The following is an 18,202-nucleotide window of genomic DNA, read 5'->3' as shown; positions in this document are numbered from 1 at the left end:
CTCTTGCTACAAGAATTTGATTTGCATATTATTGATAGAAAGGGAGCTGAGAACCCCGTTGTAGATAACTTGTCTAGGTTGGAAAATGTTCTTGATGACCAACTACCTATTGATGATAGCTTTCCTGATGAACAATTAAATGTCATAAACACTTCTCACATTGCTCCATGGTATGCTGATTATGCTAATTACATTTTTGCTAAGTTTATACCACCTAGTTTCACATACCAGCAAAAGAAAAAGTTTTTCTATGATTTAAGACATTACTTTTGGGATGACCCACATATTTATAAAGAAGGAGTAGATGGTGTTATTAGACATTGTGTACCTGAGCATGAACAAGAACAAATCCTACGCAAGTGTCACTCCGAAGCTTATGGAGGACAGCACGCTGGAGATAGAACTGCACATAAGGTATTGCAATCCAGTTTTTATTAGCCTACTCTCTTCAAGGATGCCCGTAAGTTTGTCTTATCTTGTGATGAATGTCAAAGAATTGGTAATATTAGTAGACGTCAAGGAATGCCTATGTTATTCACTTGTTATTGAACCATTTGATGTTTGGGGCTTTGATTATATGGGACCTTTTCCTTCCTCTAATGGATATACACATATTTTAGTTGCTGTTGATTATGTTACTAAGTGGGTAGAAGCTATTCCAACTAGTAGTGCTGATCATAACACCTCTATCAATATGCTTAAAGAAGTTATTTTTCCGAGGTTTGGAGTCCCTAGATATCTAATGACTGATGGTGGTTCACATTTTATTCATGGTGCTTTCCGTAAAATGCTTGCCAAGTTTGATATTAATCATATAATTGCATCTCCTTATCACCCACAGTCTAGTGGTCAAGTAGAATTGAGTAATAGAGAAATCAAATTAATTTTGCAAAGGACTGTTAATAGATCTAGAAAGAATTGGTCCAAGAAACTTGATGATGCATTATGGGCCTATAGAACTGCATATAAAAATCCTATGGGTATGTCTCCGTATAAAATGGTTTATGGAAAAGCATGTCACTTACCTCTTGAACTAGAACATAAGGCTTATTGGGCTATTAAAGAGCTCAACTATGATTTCAAACTTGTCGGAGAGAAAAGGTTATTTGACATTAGCTCACTTGATGAATGGAGAACCCAAGCCTATGAAAATGCCAAGTTGTTTAAAGAAAAAGTTAAAAGATGGCATGACAAAAGAATACAAAAGCGCGAGTTTAATGTAGGTGACTATGTATTGCTATACAACTCTCGTTTAAGATTTTTTGCAGGAAAACTTCTCTCTGAATGGGAAGGTCCTTACGTTATCGAGGAGGTCTATCGTTCCGGTGCCATAAAAATCAACAATTTCGAAGGCACAAATCCGAAGGTGGTGAACGGTCAAAGAATCAGACATTATATCTCAGGTAATCCTATAAATGTTGAAACCAATGTTATTGAAACCGTAACCCCGGAGGAATACATAAGGGACACTTTCCGAAACGTTTCAGACTCCGAAAAGGAATAGGTATGTGGTACGGTAAGTAAACCGACTCCAAAACAGTTCTAATGGCAATTTTTCTCCGTTTTGGAATATTTGGAAAAATAGAAAAATAAGAAGCAGTCCGGGAAGGAAACGAGGGCTCCACGAGGATGGAGGGCGCGCCCTCTACATCATGGGAACCTCGTGTGCTCTCCAGACTCCGTTTTCTTGCATGTTACGTATTTTGGTTGGTAAAAATTCATTATATAATCTCCCGAAGGTTTTGACCACCGTATCACGCAAAAATTTCCTGTTCTTGTTTCAAGCTATTTTCTGCCAGGGTTGTCAAAGCCAAGCATCATGTCGTCTCCCTCCTCCTCCAACAATGAGGGCAACGATGCTTGGATAATGAAGATAGAGCTGAAGAGAGAAGAACCCATGGAGATAAACAAGGATGAAGGGATCAAGAAGGCCGTGGAGGACCAAGTTCTGGCAACAGAAGACATCCTTCAACTTGATCACAATCTTCTTACCCCAACTGAGATCGAAGCTTTAAAGATGATTGAGTTAGCTTGTATATAAAACAAGTATCTCACACGTGAAAATATTTTGTTGAAGGAGCATATCATCGCACTGAAGGGCATTATCCGCAAGTTGGAAGATCTACTACGCTCAATGTGCGACTATCCATCATCAACAACTCCATCTTCTTCACCAGCAAAGGAGACATAATCACATGGGTATGGGCACTCCCCTTGGCAACTGCCAAGCTTGGGGGAGTGCCCTTGTATCGTATCACCATCACTTCTATCTTTACTATTTTTCTTAGTTTGATCCTTTTGGTAATATCTTGATCTAGTAGCATAAAGTTTTAGTATGATCTAGTTGTGAGTTTTGCTTTATGATCCTTCTATGTAATCGAGTCCGTGAGCTATATATAATAAAGATTAATGTTGAGTCAAGGGCTTGATTATTTTGCCATAATCTTGAGTGAATAAAAGAAAAGAGAAGAAATAAAAAGAAACAAAGAGATCATATGAATCTTATGGAGAGTAATGAGCTCACATAGAAAGAGTATGATGAATAAAAGTTGTTGAGAGTTGACAAACATAGTTTTGGTCATCATTGCAATTAATAGGAAGTAATAAAGAAAGAGAGGTCTTCACATATAAATACACTATCTTGGACATCTTTTATTATTGTGAGCACTCATTAAAATATGACATGCTAAAGAGTTGACGTTGGACAAGGAAGACAACATAATGGGTTATGTTTTCTTACAACTGAGATAAATTATATTGTCATGGATCAACCAACATGATTGAGCTTGCCTTTCCCTCTCATGCTAGACAATTCTTTGCACCAAGTAGAGATACTACTTGTGCTTCCAAATATCCTTAAACCCAGTTTTGCCATGAGAGTCCACCATATCTACCTATGGATTGAGTAAGATCCTTCAAGTAAGTTGTCATCGGTGCAAGCAAAAAATTGCTCTCTAAATATGTATGACTTATTAGTGTGGGAGAAAATAAGGTTTATATGATCTTGTGATACGGAAGAAATAAAAGTGACGGATTGCATAATAAAGGTCCATATCACAAGTGGCAATATAAAGTGACGTTCTTTCGCATTAAGATTTTGTGCATCCAACCATAAATGCGCATCACAACCTCTACTTCCCTCAGAGAAGGGCCTATCTTTTACTTTTATCTCCTACCTTACATAAGAGTCATGGTGATCCTCACCTTTCCCTTTTTACATTTTATCTTTTGGCAAGCACAATATGTTGGAAAGATCCTAGTATATATGGGTAATCGGATGTGAGTTTTCATGAACTATTATTGTTGACATTACCCTTGAGGTAAAATGTTGGGAGGCAAAACTATAAGCCCCTATCTTTCTCTATGTCCGATTAAAACTCCATACCCATAAGTATTGCGTGAGTGTTAGCAATTGTGAAAGACTATATGATAGTTGAGTATGTGGACTTGCTGAAAAGCTCTTATATTGACTCTTTCCTATGTTATGATAAATTGCAATTGCTCCAATGACTAAGATTACAGTTTGTTAGCTTTCAATGAAGTTTATGATTCATACTTGAAATTGTGATTGAATTGTTACTCTTGCATAAGAGATCATATGACAAGAATTATATAAGTTGATGTTCTAAGAATGATCATGATGCCCTCATGTCCGTTTTTTATTTTTATCGACACCTCTATCTCTAAACATGTGGACATATTTTTGGATTTCGGCTTTCGCTTGAGGACAAGCGAGGCCTAAGCTTGGGGGAATTGATACGCCCATTTTGCATCATGCTTTTATATTGATATTTATTGCATTATGGGCTGTTATTACACATTATGTCACAATACTTATGCCTATTCTCTCTTATTTTACAAGGTTTACATAAAGAGGGAGAATGCGGGCAGCTGGGATTCAGGGCTGGAAAAGGAGAAAATATTAGAGACCTATTCTGCACATCTCCAGAAGTCCTGAAACTTCATGGGAGCACGTTTCAGAATATATAAAAAATATTGAGGGCAAGAAGTACCAGAGGGGGGCCACTCACCAGCCATGAGGGTGAGGGGCGCGCCCCCTGCCTCGTGGCCCCCTGGTGGCCCTCCGATGCCCATCTTCTGCTATATGGAGTCTTTCATTGAGGAAAAAAAATCATAAGTAAGCTTTCGGGACGAGACTCCGCCGCCACGAGGCGAAACCTTGGCGGAACCAATCTAGGGCTCTGGCGGAGCTGTTCTGCCGGGGACACTTCCCTCCGGTAGGGGGAAATCATCGCCATTGTCATCACCAACGATCCTCTCATCGGGAGGGGGTGAATCTCCATCAACATCTTCACCAGCACCATCTCCTCTCAAACCCTAGTTCATCTCTTGTATCCAATTTTTGTCTCTAAGTCTGGGATTGGTACCCGTGGGTTGCTAGTAGTGTTGATTACTCCTTGTAGTTGATGCTAGTTGGTTTATTTGGTGGAATATCATATGTTCAGATCCTATATGCATATTAATACCCCTCTGATTATGAACATGAATATGCTTTGTGAGTAGTTACGTTTGTTCCTGAGGACATGGGAGAAGTCTTGCTATTAGTAGTCATGTGAATTTGTTATTTGTTCGATATTTTGATGAGATGTATGTTGTCTTTCCTCTAGTGGTGTTATGTGAACGTCGACTACATGACACTTCACCATTATTTGGGCCTAGAGGAAGGTATTGGGAAGTAATAAGTAGATGATGGGTTGCTAGAGTGACAGAAGCTTAAACCCTAGTTTATGCGTTGCTTCGTAAGGGGCTGATTTGGATCCATATGTTTCATGTTATGGTTAGGTTTACCTTAATACTTTTGTTGTAGTTGCGGATGCTTGCAATAGAGGTTATTCATAAGTGGGATGCTTGTCCAAGTAAGGACAGTACCCAAGCACCGGTCCACCCACATACCAAATTATCAAAGTACCGAACGCGAATCATATGAACGTGATGAAAATTAGCTTGACGATAATTCCCATGTGTCCTCGGGAGCGCTTTCTTTATATAAGAGTTTGTCCAGGCTTGTCCTTTGCTACAAAAAGGATTGGGCCACCTTGCTGCACTTTATTTACTTTTGTTACTTGTTGCTCATTACAAATTATCTTATCACAAAACTATCTATTACCTATAATTTCAGTGTTTGCAGAGAATACCTTGCTGAAAACCGCTTATCATTTCCTTCCGCTCCTCGTTGGGGTCAACACTCTTACTTATAGAAAGGACTACAATAGACCCCCTATAATTGTGGGTCATCATCTGCCTGGAAAGCTCCCATGCCTAGAATCTGCCTGGTTTTAAGCAGAACCACAAAACTCTGACTGCGATGGCAATGCGAGCACAAACGAGTAGCAAGGATGAAGCGTTTCGGATATTCGAGATATCGGAAACAGGTATACAGGGACAACTGTATGCATCAAGGCTCCCTATCCCCGACAGTTTCTGGGTCGTGTGGGAAGGACCCCCTATCGCCCACACTCACTTGGAGACGGTTCCATATGCCGTCGCAGAAAGGGGTTAAAAACCGTTTGTTTAGGACCGACGCGCACCAGTGATATGTGGAAATGAGAAAGTGGTGGAGGGCTTTGGAGCATATCACTAAGCACTTTGAGCAAGCAAGCCATTAAGCAACACCTCATCCCCTTTTAATAGTATTGGCTTTCCTATGGACTCAATGTGATCTTGGATCACTAAAATCAAAATGTAGAGTCTTGAGCTTTTTCCAATCTTCTATCCTTAGCATCCAGAAGGGGTTCCACATCCTCTTGTCCACGCCACTCCATTTGTTGAACTTATCTGAAATATACTACATAAAAACATTAGTCCAACAAGAGATATGTTGACATTAATTACCAAAACCACCCAAGGAGCACTTGTGCTTTCAAGCTTATTCACCTCCCTTGTAGTGAAACATGTCGATCCTTTCAATTGGTATCAGAGCCTCATCTCGTTATTAAGGGCTTTACCGCCCGAAGAGTATGGTTGACAATGATGAAAGGGTTGGAGATGTACCCGAGGCTGTAGAGTTGAATTCGGTCACCCGAGACGACTTAAATGAAGCTATGGCTTCACTTAAGACGCCAAGTCCATGTTTGAAGAACTCCTTGAGGGGTTGAAAACTTCAACCAGTCCGTTTCAAGTGGTTAATCCCACCGCATCTGAGTCATATGCCAACTCCGGTAAGGAGGGGGCTAGTAGTGATAAGGCTAATTTGCCTCAAGGAAAGAATGGGTTGGGGACCAATGCTGCGGTCCCCCTCCCCGGTCTATGGAGGATCGATACCCTCACCTCATATTAACAACCTTGGTCCTCCTCCTAAGCTTGTGAAGAATACATTTCCTATTTGGGTGTTTCGTATCAAGTCACATTTGAATCACAGCTCAACACGTCTTTGGAGAATCATTGAACAAGGCTTCTACTCGCATGATCCAAGCAACCTCACTCTAAGAGAAGAGGTGGACAGTAAATTCAACCACTCCGCCTTGTTCATCCTTCAATTCGTGGTGCCTCCCGAAGATCTTGCTCACTTGCGCCCATGCACTCGTGCAAAAGATTGTTGGGAACATACTGTCTCTTTGTACAAGGGAAGCTCAAGCTTTCAATGCTCCAACTTTGAGGTGGTATTTGATGAGGCCGATGAGTTTGTGATGCTAGATAATGAAGAGCCTCGTGAGCTTTACCGGAGGTTAACTAATCTTGCGGTCTCACTCTAAGATCACGGGAGCAAGGATACGAATGACAATTTGATCAAGCGCAAGTTCCTCAAAGCCATAATGCCATTCAACAAGGCCATGTCCTCCGTGATCCCTCAAAGACCGGACTTCCACACCTTGTCCACAAGCGATGTGTTGGATGAGTTTATTGCCATGAACATCTTGAACAAGACCGCCGACAACGTTCTTGTTTGTGTCCAACGGTCAAACAAAGGCTCACCCAACCTTGCTTTGAAGGCGAAGGCCATTCCAGAAGAAGAAAGTTATCTCGAAGACACCAAATATGCTTACCACGAGCACATGGCTCTTGCCTAAAGGCAATTTTGGGGAAACAAGAGAAACTCAAGGCCTGACTTTTCCAAGAACAACTCAAGTGCTCCAAGGGCAAGCAACGTGTGAGAACTTGCTACAATCGTGGAAATGTGAGTCACTTGTTGGTAGATTTCCCCTACGAGAAGAGGGAAGACAATGGTGGCAAGATCATTCGCAAAGACAAGGCCAAGTCCTTCCCCAACAAGAACAACTTCAACAAGAAGGTGCCACAAAAGGGATTGGTGGCGAAAGAAGAGTACCTCTCCGACGATGCGGATGAAAATGCAAGTGGTGAAGGAATGGTGATGGCCTCAGTGGCCATTGCCACCTCTTCCTCGACCAAGGTGTCACTCTTCAACACCCCAACAAGAACCTCATCCCCAAGTGCCTCATGGCTAAAGGCATTAACAAAGGTAACCTCCAACATCAAAACTTCCATCTCTACTAATCCTTTTTTGTTGTTGGAGGTTACCTCTCTGAAAGGTGCCGGTGGATGAGAATGAGTTTGACAAGTTCTTGGGTAAGCTCAAAGGTGATACCAAGTACTTTGTTGCTCTCTTGGAACAACTAGGCGAGGCCAATGATATCATTGAGTCTCATGAGGATACCATCAGTAAGATGGAGGGGCATAGTGATGCGGCTTGAACTACGTCGGTATTTACCCAAAGAGGAAGGGATGATGCAGCACAGTGATGGTAGGTATTTCCCTCGGTGATGATTCCAAGGTTATCGAACTAGTAGGAGAACCACGCAACACTACATGAACGGTACCTGCACACAAAGAACAAATATGTAACACCCCGGATATGACTTTCCCAATATGTATTCCAACTCTTGCCGTTTCCGGCCTTAAGTTATTTTATTTTCTCGGGTTCGGGTTTTTGTCTCCGTGTGTTGTTCTCGTTGTCATGCATCTCATATCATGTCATCATGTGCATTGCATTTGCATACGTGTTCATCTCATGCATTCGAGCATTTTCCCCGTTGTCCGTTTTGCATTCCGGCGCTTCGTTCTCCTCCGGTGGTCATTTCTACCTTTCTTTCGTGTGTGGGGATTAAACATTTCCGGATGGGACCGAGACTTGCCAAGCGGCCTTGGTTTACTACCGGTAGACCACCTGTCAAGTTTCGTACCATTTGGACTTCGTTTGATACTCCAACGGTTAACCGAGGGACCGAAAAGGCCTCGTGTGTGTTGCAGCCCAACACCCCTCCAAGTTGGCCCAAAACCCACCAAAACCCTCTCCATCATCTAGAGCGTTCGATCACGATCGCGTGGCCGCAAACCGCATCTCATTTGGACTCTCCTAGCTCCCTCTATGCCTATATATATACCCCCCCCATTCCAAATCTCGGATCCCCTCCTTCTAACCCTAAAAATACCACCTCGCGCCGGCCGGACACGTCCGTCCCTGGCCGGACAGATCGCCGCCGCCGCCCGCAGCCAGTGGCGTGACGCCACGTGGCCGCCGCCGTCCCTCACCCGCCCCGGCCCGCTCGGCCCGGGGAGAGCCCCCGAGGGCCTGAGCCGCCCGCCGCCCGATCCGCGGGATCCGCCGCCGCCCGAGCGCCTCTCCCTCGCCGCGCCGCCCGCCTCCTCCTCGCCGGCGCCGGCCACCGCCGCCCCGCTCCGCCTTGCTCCTCACCGGACAGCCCCGCGCCGGAGCTCCTCGCCGCGAGCTCGCCCGACCGCCGCCCCTCGCCGCAGCTCCGCCGCCTTCGACCACCGCCGTCTCGTCGCCCGCCAAGTCCGGCGACCTCCAGCTCCGGCGTCCTCTTCTCCGGCAAGTACCCGGCGTCCTCGAGCTCAGACTCCGGCGAAGGTCCCCGGCGAACCTCGGGAACCGTGTTCCCAGATCCAGATCCAAAATTTTAGGGTTGACCCCGTTTTCTTCCCAAGTCCCTAATATTTTGCTCCTGTTCATCGTGCCGTAACTTTGCATCCGTAGTTCCGTTTTGGGCATATAGCATATCAAAATGTTCATCTCAGAGAGTACATCATTTCATCTCATTGCATCATTTTCATTTGAGTTCATCTTGATGCCCGAAATGTTGTTAGAAGAGTGCTACTTGAGTTAATTGTCAGATCTGCTCCTCCATTTAGATATTTGTCATTTTTGCCATGATGATTGTGTGCATGATATGCCCATGAGCTCTACATATGTTTTGTTAAGGGTTTTGCCATATTTCCAGAGGTGCAACCCATGTATTTTTGTGATATGTGTGGTGACTAGCACAAGCTTGCAAAGTGAGGCATTTGTTAATGCTGATTTCAGGGACTTAGCATTTCCACTAAGTCCTTGAGCTGGTTATCTCATATGGCCATATGTTCATGTTGTTTCCTAGTGATCCATGCCTCTTTTGAGAATGATCAGTAAGGATGTTTTGTTAATCTTGTAGTGCTCTATCCATCCATGTCTTTGTTTGCCATTATGGAGCACCCTAGCTTGAGTCAATCGAGCTCTACTTTTGTCATTTCGTGAATCTAGGCAGATTGTCTACTTGTTAGCGATTTTGCCGATGATGTTGTAATTGATCCGTGCATGCTATGTTATTGTTCTTGTCATGTCTAGCTTGTATTTTGTGTATTCTTGATGGGTGTATGCTTAGTTTGCCATGACTTTCTCTGTAGTGAGTGCATCGAGCTCGTAAACATGCCTACTTGATATCTGTTTTCAACATGCTCCAGTTTTCACTAAGTCTGAGAACTGATTATGTTTTTGCCATGTTCACATGCTTGCAATTGTATTTTCTGATCCCTTTTGGATCAAGGTCACTAAGGGACTTTTGTTAAGATCTTTGAGTAGCTCCATGCCATGCTTTCCTTTGCCGTGTTCAGGTCATGTAGCATGTAGTTTTGTTGCTCCGAAGAGTGCTATCTGATCTGAAATTCCAGACAAGTGTTAATTTCACTAAGTCTGAAATCTGTTTACCATATGCATTTTTGCCATGCTTGTTTGAACCTGTTATTGGATGAATTGGCCGTAGCTCAGTGCTAGACTTTTGTTAAGGATCATGAATGCATCCTTGCCATGTATTTTGTTGCCATGTTTGGGTGCTGTAGCATGTTCATCTTGTTTCTTTTAGATAGCTACTTGCTGTAAATCGCAGAACGTGGTCATATTTGAATTGCTTGCCATTTCCAAACCGTAACTCCCATTCCGGCGTTTTTTATATCGTTTTCAAGTGATTTCATATCATCTTTCCAGTGGCACACTTGGATTTCCATGTTGAGGCCAGGTTCATTCATTCCTTGTCAAATCTTGCATATGCATCACATAATGCATCCCGCATAGCATACCATCCTTGCATCATGTTGTTTGAGTTTGCACGTGGTTGATTGTGTTCCGTTTGCTTGTTTGTCTTGTTTTGGTAGAGCCGGGAGACGAGTTCGCTAACGAGGAGCCCGTTGAGTTTGCTTTCGAGGATCCAGTCAACTCTGACAACTTTGCAGGCAAGATGATCATACCCTCGAAATCACTACTATCTTTGCTATGCTAGATGCTCGCTCTTTTGCTATGCCTATGCTATGATGCCTACCACTTGCTTATAAGCCTCCCAAATTGCCATGTCAAACCTCTAACCCACCATGTCCTAGCAAACCGTTGTTTGGCTATGTTACCGCTTTGCTCAGCCCCTCTTATAGCATTGCTAGTTGCAGGTGAAGATTGGAGTCCGTTCCTTGTTGGAACATTATTTAATTGTTGGGATATCATTATATTGCCATGTTATCTTAATGCATCTATATACTTGGTAAAGGGTGGAAGGCTCGGCCTCTCGCCTAGTGTTTTGTTCCACTCTAGCCGCCCTAGTTTCCGTCATATCGGTGTTATGTTCCCGGATTTTGCGTTCCTTACGCGGTTGGGTTATAATGGGAACCCCTTGATAGTTCGCCTTGATTAAAGCTTTTCCAGCAATGCCCAACCTTGGTTTTACCATTTTCCACCTAGCCTCTTTTTCCCTTGGGTTTCCGGAGCCCGAGGGTCATCTTATTTAAACCCCCCGGGCCAGTGCTCCTCTGAGTGTTGGTCCAACTCGTCAGCCGCCGGTGGCTACCAGGGGCAACTCTGGGCTGGCCTACCGGAAGTTTGGACAATCTAAGTGTGCCCTGAGAACGAGATATGTGCAGCTCCTATCGGGATTTGTCGGCACATTTGGGCGGTGTTGCTGGATTTGTTTTAACCTGTCGGAGTGTCTTGAAGAACCGAGGTACCGAGTCTGATCGGAACGTCTCGGGAGGAGGTCTATTCCTTCGTTGACCATGAGAGCTTGTCATGGGCTAAGTTGGGACTCCCCTGCAAGGATTTGAACTTTCGAAAGCCGTGCCCGCGGTTATGGGCAGATGGGAATTTGTTAATGTCCGGTTGTAGATAACTTGAACCCTAACTTAATTAAAATGAATCAACAGTGTGAGTTACCGTGATGGTCTCTTCTCAGCAGAGTCCGGGAAGTGAACATGGTGTTGGAGTAATGCTTGCGCAGGTTGTCCTCTAGTTTCTCGTTCGCGCTTTGCCTCCTCTTCTCGCTCTCTTTTGCGAACAGGATAGCCACCATATATGCTAGTCGCTTGCTGCAGCTCCACATATATTACCTTGCCTTACCTATAAGCTTAAATAGTCTTGATCGCGAGGGTGCGAGATTGCTGAGTCCCTGTGGCTCATAGATTACTTCCAAACCAGATGCAGGGCCTAATGATTCCGCTCCAGGTGATGCGCTTGAGCTCAAGTGGGAGTTCGACGAGGACTCTCAATGATACTACGTGTCTTTCCCTGATGATCAGTAGTGGTGCCCAGTTGGGGGTGATCGGGACCGTGTCACATGTTGGGTTATCTTTTATTTTGGCGCTGTAGTCGGGCCATGAGTGTTTGAATGTTGTAATGTTATTCATGCACTTTGATTGACGTGGCGAGTGTAAGCCAACTATGTATCTCCCCTTTATTATTTATGTTATATGGGATGTTGTGAAGATTGCCTAACTTGCGACATTGCTTTCAATGCGGTTATGTATCTAAGTCGTGCCTCGACACGTGGGAGCTATAGCCGCATCGAGGGCATTACAAGTTGGTAATCAGAGCCTTCCCCGACCTTAGGAGCCCCATTGCTTGATCGTTATTAGCGGCCGAGTTGTGTCTAGAAAAATGTTTTGAGTCATTTAGGAATTATATATCGGAGAGTTTAGGAATTCTTTTTACTTCCCAGTCTCCTCATCGCTCTGGTAAGGCATCCTGACATAGAGTTTTGACTCTTCTCTTCTCAAATTTCACAATTTTTTTAGGTTCACGCGGGTATCTTGGAATCGTTCCGATGGTTTTATGATGAGAACATTGTCTTGGTGCCTCCTGTCAGGGGTTTTGTGGAAGTGTCCCGGGGAGTTGAGCTCTGAGGTGTTGTCGTCATAATTTTATCGTTGCAGTTCTGAAATACCTGAGTTTAGTACGCCGACATCAAAAATCTCTTTTATGCAGTTCGTTGGTGAGATAACCTCGACGCCACCCAGTACTAGGGCGGGAGTTCGGGAGTATTGCCATAACTTGTATAACGGATGCTTTTCGAAGGTTGAGGTAGATGGTTTCCGAAGTTTTTCTCGGTTATGTGTTGAAGGATGGATACAGCTGGATGTAGGATTTGCTAGATTTGGGTGAGATATTATGCTTCCCCTGTATCCCCAACACCTGATTGCATAACCGGAAAGGTTCGGGAGTTTCATAGGTGGGAATTCTTGTAGCTCTAGTTCTTCTTCCACGGATATTTGGTTTGAGATTGGGATTTCTTACCGAGTATTCGTTCTTGATCCGTACCTTGTTGATTTATTTCTCTACCTGAATTCTAAGTGGCTTCTCAATTTATGGATATGTGACCATTTCAAGAGGAATGCATTCGTTCATTTTGTTCGGATGTGAAGACTTTATGTTGCAATTTTCTTTCCGTTGGATTCAGCTTCATTTTATCTGTCAATGTGCTAACGGTGGTCAACCTCTTCAGGATGGCTCCCGCTAAGAGCACCAATCAGAATCAGAATCAAGATCCGCCACCACCTCCACCTCCTCCGGAGGCATGGCAAGCTGTGATGGCCGCAACCAATGCAAACACATAGTTGATCCTGCAAATTCTTCAAGAGCGCAATCAAGGCAACCAAGGAAACCAAGGCAACAATCAGAATCACTTTGCTACACTCAACCAGTTCCTTGCTAATGGGCCAAAAACTTTCAGCAATTGTGTTGAGGCAACTGATGCTGACGATTGGCTTGTGGATCTGTGCAAGCATTTCGAGTGCAGTAACATCAGGCCTGAGGACTTCGTCAAGTTCGCTTCCTTCCAACTCAAAGAGCAAGCTGCAGAATGGTTCTAGCAGTACAAGGACTCCGGAGGTGGTCGTGTTATTACCTGGGATGAATTTCGTCAAGATTTCAAAGCTCACCATATCCCTCAGAGCATGGTTGAAAGCAAGCGTGAGGAATTCCGCAACCTGAAGCAAGGCTCTTTGTCTATCTATGACTAAAACAAGTTGTTTCAGAAGCTTGCCCGCTTTGCTAAGTAGGACGTACCTGATGAGAAGAGCATGATATACCAGTTCAGGGGTGGTCTCAGAGAAGAAATCCAGCTAGCTCTTGTTCTCTTTGAGCCCTTGAGGTACGATGAGTTCTACAACATGGCATTGAAGCAAGAGGCCGCTCAACTGAGGTGTGATGCTTCCAAGAAGTGAGTCAGAGACACTACTCATTCTTCCTCTACTCAAGTGGCCAAGTAGCAGAAGTATTGGCTTGCTCCTCCTCCATTTCGTCAGCCGTATCAGCAGAAGAGCAAAGGTGGCAGTGGATCTTCCCACCCACCCAACCCTGGCTTTCAGAACAAGACTTCGTCTCAAGCTCCAAGATCGAGTGCTCCGTATCACCGTCCGCTTTTAGAGGTCACATGCAACAAGTGCCAACAGAAGGGTCACTATGCCAACAAATGCTTGAATCAGAGGCGTCTCCCTCCTCCTCCTCCTGTGAGATCGACAAGTACAGCTGTGGTCAAGCATAACCCCAAGCACGCCAAGGTCAACTTGATGAACGCAGCTCAGGCAGAGGACTCGTCAGATGTGATCATGGGTAACCTTCCTGTTAACGATGTTCCTGCAAAAGTTCTTTTTGACACTGGTGCACCGCATTGTTTCATCTCGAAACCTTTTGCATCTAAGCATGAGTTGATTTCCCAAGTTATGCATACACCGTTAGCAGTTGTCTCTCCGGGTAAATGTTTGCTCGCTAACCACGAGATTCCGGATATTTCTGTTATGATGGGTGATTTCAAGTTTCTGGCTTCTCCAATGGTTCTTGGTAACTCGGATATTGATCTTATTCTCGGGATGGATTGGCTATCTAAGCACAAGGCTCAGCTTGATTGTGCAGCCAGGCAAATTCAATTGACTCATTCGTCTGAGGATGTAATTGTCTTTGCCGCTTGGGATAATACCATCCGTCTGTTTTCTCTCAATGAGAAGGGTGAACTGGATGGTATCTCGCAAATTCCAGTCGTTTGCGAATATCAAGACGTCTTTCCAGAAGAGCTTCCAGGAATGCCTCCACACCGGCCATTTGAATTCGTCATCGATCTTGAGCCTGGCACGAAACCTGTGTGCAAGCGTCCTTACAAGCTTGGACCTGAAGAGTTGAAGGAGCTGAAGAAGCAACTCGATATTCAAGAGAGAATGGGTCTCATCCGGCCTAGTTCTTCTCCGTGTGGTTGTGGTGTTCTTTTTGTGAAGAAGAAGGATGGAACGGACCGACTTTGTGTTGATTACCGTCCATTGAACAAGAATACTATCAAGAACAAATACCCACTTCCCAACATCAATGAGTTGTTCGAACAACTCAAAGGTGCCCAAGTATTCTCCAAGCTTAATCTCCGTATGGGTTATCATCAGATTTGAATCCGTGAGCAAGATATTCCCAAGATGGCTTTCAGGACAAGCTATGGTTCATATGAATACACTGTCATGTCTTTTGGCCTCGTCAACGCTCCTCCGACGTTCTCTCGCATGATGAACTTCATCTTCAACGCCTACACCAATGACTTCGTTTTGGTCTATCTCGATGACATTCTGGTTTTCTCGAAGAACAAGGAAGATCATGCCAAGCACTTGCGTTTGGTGCTTGATAAGCTGAGGGAACACCAGTTCTACGCCAAGTTCTCCAAGTGCGAATTTTGGCTCGATGAGGTTCTTTATCTTGGTCATATCATCTCTGCCAAGGGCATTGCGGTGAATCCTGAGAGGGTGTCTGCAATTGTGAATTGGGAACCTCCTCAGAACATGAAGCAACTCCGTAGCTTCCTCGGTCTCGCAAGCTATTGTCGAAGATTCGTTGAAAACTTTTCTAAGATCGTGAAGCCTCTCTCAAATCTTCTCCAGAAGCACGTCAAGTACGTTTGGTCTCTGGAGTGTGACATTGCTTTCAACACTTTGAAAGAGAAATTGGTCACTGCTCCAGTTCTGACTCCGCCTGATGAATCCAAGCCGTACGAGGTCTTTTGTGATGCCTCTCTCCAAGGTCTTGGCGCAGTATTGATGCAAGAGAAGAAAGTTGTTGCTTATACCTCTCGCCAGCTGAAGCCCAATGAGAAGAACTACCCCACTCATGATCTCGAGTTGGCGGCAGTTGTGCATGCTCTTTTGACTTGGAGACATCTCTTATTGGGAAGAAAAGTGGACATTTTCACTGACCACAAGAGTCTCAAGTACATCTTCACTCAGCCTAATCTCAACCTCAGGCAAACTCGATGGGTCGAAATGATTCAAGAGTATAATCCGAGTATCGAGTATACTCCAGGCAAGGCCAATGTGATTGCTGACGCATTGAGCAGGAAAGCTTATTGCAACAGTCTGATTCTCAAGCCGTATCAACCCGAGCTTTGTGAAGCTTTTCGCAAACTTAATCTGCAAGTTGTTCCTCAAGGTTTCCTCGCCAACCTTCAAGTCTCTCCTACCTTGGAAGACCAGATTCGTCAAGCCCAGCTTCTTGATGCTATGGTGAAAAAGGTGAAGATTGGGATTGCCAAGAGTCAACCCAAGTACAAGTGCTACCGCCTTGATGACAAGGATACTCTCTTCTTCGAGGATCGTATTGTTGTACCCAAAGGTGACCTTCATAAAGTGATCATGAACGAGGCTCACAATTCTCTCCTCTCCATCCACCCTGGGAGCACGAAGATGTATCAGGACCTCAAGCAGACTTATTGGTGGACTCGAATGAAGCGCGAGATTGCTCAATTCGTGAATAAGTGTGATGTCTGCAGAAGAGTGAAGGCAGAACACCAAAGGCCAGCGGGTCTCCTCCAACCTCTTGCCATTCCAGAATGGAAGTTTGACCACATTGAGATGGACTTCGTGACTGGGTTTCCAAAGTCTAAGCGTGGCAATGATGCTATATTTGTTGTCATCGACAAACTCACTAAAGTGGCTCACTTTTTGCCTATCAAAGAGTCAATCACTGTAGCTCAATTGGCGGAACTCTATACCTCTCGAATTGCCTCTCTGCACGGTATTCCACAAGTGATCTCTTCAGACCGTGGTAGCATCTTTACCTCCAAGTTTTGGGATTCTTTTCAGAAGGCCATGGGCACCAACAACCGCTTCAGCACAACTTTCCATCCTCAAACTAGTGGTCAAGTCGAGCATGTCAATCAGATTCTTGAAGATATGCTCAGGGCTTGTGTGATCTCCTTCGGCATGAAGTGGTAGGATTGTCTTCCTTATGCTGAATTCTCCTACAACAACAGTTTTCAAGCAAGTTCGGGCAAGCCCCATTTGAAATTCTGTATGGCAGGAAGTGCCGTACCCCTCTCAACTGGTTTGAAACCGGTGAACGTCAGCTTTTGGGTAATGACTTAATCACAGAGGCAGAGGAAATGTGCAAAGTCATTCGAGATAACCTCAAAGCAGCCCAATCCCGCCAGAAGAGCTACTATGATAGTAAGCATCGTGATTTGGCTTTCGAGATTGGAGATCATGTTTACCTCCGCGTCTCTCCTATGAAAGGTACTCGTTGCTTCGGTATCAAAGGGAAGCTTGCCCCTAGATACGTGGGACCTTTCAAGATTGTCAGCAAGAGAGGCGATCTCGCCTATCAACTCGAGCTTCCTTCAAACTTTGCAAATGTTCATGATGTGTTCCATGTCTCTCAGCTCCGAAAGTGCTTCAAGACTCCTGACCGCACCGTCAACTTCAAGGACATTGAGCTCCAAGAAGATCTCTCTTATCGTGAGCACCCAGTTGCTATTCTTGAAGAGACCGAACGCAAGACTCGCAACAAGTCAATCAAATTCCTCAAAGTCAAGTGGTCACACCATTCCGATCGTGAAGCTACCTGGGAACGCGAGGATCACCTCCGTTCTGAGTACCCGGTGTTCTTTCAGTCCTAGATCTCGGGACGAGATCCTTTCGTAGTGGTGGAGTGTTGTAACACCCCGGATATGACTTTCCCAATATGTATTCCAACTCTTGCCGTTTCTGGCCTTAAGTTATTTTATTTTCTCGGGTTTGGGTTTTTGTCTCCGTGTGTTATTCTCGTTGTCATGCATCTCATATCATGTCATCATGTGCATTGCATTTGCATACATGTTCATCTCATGCATTCGAGCATTTTCCCCGTTGTCCGTTTTGCATTCCGGCGCTTCATTCTCCTCCGGTAGTCATTTCTACCTTTCTTTCATGTGTGGGTATTAAACATTTCCGGATGGGACCGAGACTTTCCAAGCGGCCTTGGTTTACTACCGGTAGACCGAATGTCAAGTTTCGTACCATTTGGACTTCGTTTGATACTCCAACGGTTAACCGAGGGACCGAAAAGGCCTCGTGTGTGTTGCAGCCCAACACCCCTCCAAGTTGGCCCAAAACCCACCAAAACCCTCTTCATCATCTAGAGCGTTCGATCACGATCGTGTGGCCGCAAACCGCACCTCATTTGCACTCTCCTAGCTCCCTCTATGCCTATATATATACCCCCCCATTCCAAATCTCGGATCCCCTCCTACTAACCCTAAAAATACCACCTCGCGCCGGCCGGACACGTCCGTCCCCGGCCGGACAGATCGCCGCCGCCGCCCGCAGCCAGTGGTGTGCCGCCACGTGGCCGCCATCATCCCTCACCCGCCGCGGCCCGCTCGGCCCGGGGAGAGCCCCCGAGGGCCCGAGCCGC

Source organism: Triticum dicoccoides, chromosome 2A (assembly GCF_002162155.2).
Source record: "Triticum dicoccoides isolate Atlit2015 ecotype Zavitan chromosome 2A, WEW_v2.0, whole genome shotgun sequence".
NCBI lineage: Eukaryota > Viridiplantae > Streptophyta > Magnoliopsida > Poales > Poaceae > Triticum > Triticum dicoccoides.
The sequence above is the reverse complement of the archived record's forward strand: the minus strand, read 5'-3'. Positions refer to the sequence as shown.